This window comes from Galeopterus variegatus, unplaced genomic scaffold (genome assembly GCF_000696425.1).
Source record: "Galeopterus variegatus unplaced genomic scaffold, G_variegatus-3.0.2 Scaffold12611, whole genome shotgun sequence".
In the NCBI taxonomy this organism is placed as follows: Eukaryota; Metazoa; Chordata; class Mammalia; order Dermoptera; family Cynocephalidae; genus Galeopterus; species Galeopterus variegatus.
This window is the reverse complement of record NW_007738722.1, coordinates 13,254-15,554: the sequence shown is the minus strand read 5'-3', so window position 1 is coordinate 15,554 and position 2,301 is coordinate 13,254. Positions and strand designations below refer to the sequence as shown.

Genomic DNA, 2,301 nt, shown 5'->3' with positions numbered 1-2,301 from the left:
TACATAGAAATAATTCTTGAGGTCAAGAAATAATTCCCCTCTTCATTTTTTTCTTATATTCCTGAGTCTATCTAAGCCAATGTCACATTAGACTGCTGGATTAAAAAATACTCTTTTTGCTGCTATGTTCCTAGTTTGTATGGTGGTGAAGAGAAGACTAGTCTTCACACTTTAAATTTGCATTTCTGGCTCCTATTAGATACCATAGGAAGTATGATACTGTCTAATTCCCATGTGGGCTATCTGAGTTATTATGGTCTAGGCATATTATTCCTCTACCTTATCCTGGACAATAGTTTTTTCAGAATTGAAGGGAGACTGAAGGAATATTTGGGCACTGAAGAAAAAAAAAGTGAGAAGAGTTAAGACAGAAATAAATTTCAGTCTCTTTGTATAATCAGAATGACATCATTTAGGCATCATTGCTTTTATATACCAATATGTTAGAAAAGATTGGAATAATTTCATTGTTATAAATACAAACCCGATCTTTTGTCACATTCTATGGAATCTGGGGAAAAGAATCTGATCAAGAATGTTTATAATACAGAGAATTTTTAAAAGTAGAGATACAGTCAATATAATTTAGTTTTCTAGTAAGAAAAGATCAGAAATACTATGTATTTCTTTAAAAGAACATCATGCAACTTATTAACTTCATTATAAGTGAAATAAAAGATTATTTGAAATGAGCACTTTTCTAAGGAATACACTGTCATGCTATATCTGACATTTCCATGACAAAATCAATGTACCTGATGTATGCCCGAACTTGACATGCTCGAAACCAGCTTTGGATTTTAACTGCAGCATCATTCTCCTTTTTTCTAAAATTATCCACAACACTAAAATAAAGTTTGAAAAGCATTTTATTAGTAACATGTAATTCTAAAGCGAGTTGAGCTCTTAATCTTTAATTTCTTCCAAAATGATAATTATAATTCAAATGTCATTTTAAATAATATTAAAATACTACATAAAGAAAGCATTTTGAGAATCATGANTCAAATGTCATTTTAAATAATATTAAAATACTACATAAAGAAAGCATTTTGAGAATCATGAACTATGTTTTAAAAATTAACCATTCTCTGAAAAGCCATGTACTTTTAACAGTTTTATTTTTTAAAATTTTATAATCACCTCTTTTGCAACTAATCTGTCAGTAATTTTTACTAGAGAATAAAAATAACAATTATTTTGTCGTTATTCTAAAAACATAATTGTTTGAATTTACTGTTAAATGCCACTATGTACATAATCATGAAAAGCTAAACTGCATATTTCACTCATTCACGAGTTAAGTGAATTGCCTCTGAGTAAAAATAATCCATCACATAATGGCCTATTCTAGCTAGAATGTTCAGAAAGTCCATGTAAGTTAAAGGGGACAGGCGAGAGGGCCCTTAGGCTTATAAAAAGATAAGAAATTAAATTCTCAGATTTTACTGACTTATAGAAAGAAAAAAGATTTAGTCAAGAGAGATCCTCACCTAATTTTATCAGTCATTACTATTTTCCCTCCCCGTTCCCAATTAATAAAGTGATAATGCTTAGGCCAACGACAGTAGACCACAGAATAATTTATCTCCTAGAATGCTGGTTGGCACATATCTAGCACTTTATGTTTCCTGAGTGAATAAAGAATGGCTAGTCATTTATTTCTTACTTTTTAAAAATTCCCTCAGAATTTTGTTTCCTGGGACAGGTTATTTTTGGTTGTTATTATGTTATATTAAATGTATATATTTCATATAAATATACATTATATATTTAGAACAAAAACAGAATGAAGAAAGACTTCAAACAATGCAATTCTTGGACAATACTATAAGAGAGAAATACTATACTACTGAGAGAAAGAAAATAGGATTAGTAATTAGGCTGCCAGTGACAAAGAGTTGGAGAAACAAGTGAATGGATTACAGTTCTAGATAAACAGAGATTTACCTAAAAACCCTGCCTGAGAAGGACTCACAAAAGCAGAGAGGAATAAAATTTTATGCATCAAAGTCAGTGATACAGATGTGAAATACAGTATGAGGAGAATTCACATAAATTAGTAATATTGCATAAGGTGTAGTTTAAGTACAAAATAACCTGTAAAAAACCACACATGAGAATATACTTGCATTACCAGATCATGAATGGAAGACACCATAATAAGATTACTATGTGATGCAATAAAGTTTGCTGAAAATAATTAAGAATCTAAGACCACTATAGACAATTAGGAGTGGAAGAAAGACTCCTTACTGTTGTATGCCTGTACTACATGTGCCAAATTATAGAAGAGACTTG

At 30.3% G+C, this 2,301-nt stretch overlaps 1 long non-coding RNA gene across 1 annotated transcript in view; it reads right to left on the bottom strand.

Moving 5' to 3' along the window:
* The window catches only part of LOC103581230, a 17,005-nt gene extending 16,173 nt beyond the window's left edge, over window positions 1-832 (bottom strand). Inside the window, exon 1 of the long non-coding RNA XR_549636.1 lies at window positions 756-832. This is a non-coding gene — a long non-coding RNA (uncharacterized LOC103581230). The remainder of the gene's footprint in view (window positions 1-755) is intronic.
* Between the last annotated feature and the right edge of the window lie 1,469 nt (window positions 833-2,301).